We start from the raw sequence: 519 nt of genomic DNA on the forward strand, positions 1-519 counted from the left end.
CAATAAATCTTAATGAACGTTTTTGGGGGTTTTCTCTATTACAGATGGAGCTCTAGCAACTTTTTAGCTCACCTGAGCACAAAGTGCTCAAGGCAAGCTATTGGGATCACCCTGTGTCCATCGTGAAATATATGCGTCATCTACAATTTGACTGTCAACACTCTATAGATGGTCAAAGCACTCTCTTATTATTGAGCTGAAACTGTTTTTCAGTGTCAAGGTCATTGTGTCCTTTGGCTTGACCTTTGGCCTAGCGACCCCCAAAACAATAGAAGTCATCTACTAACCACAGGCAATCATTCTATGAAGTTTGAAGGCAGAAGACCATACTGTTCTTAAGTAAATGAGCGGAAATTTTTGTGGAGCATAAACACCAAATCTATTGGACTCTGTCAGAGGATAATATTTAGATCTCTCACAGTCTGTCAGGGGATAATACTAGAATTGGACTGGAATATTTTGGTTTATTATAGTGGCTTAAAGTCATTAGGGGGGTAAATTTCCAAAACAAAAAACTAG

Source organism: Mercenaria mercenaria, chromosome 2, assembly GCF_021730395.1.
Source record: "Mercenaria mercenaria strain notata chromosome 2, MADL_Memer_1, whole genome shotgun sequence".
NCBI classification, from domain to species: Eukaryota; Metazoa; Mollusca; class Bivalvia; order Venerida; family Veneridae; genus Mercenaria; species Mercenaria mercenaria.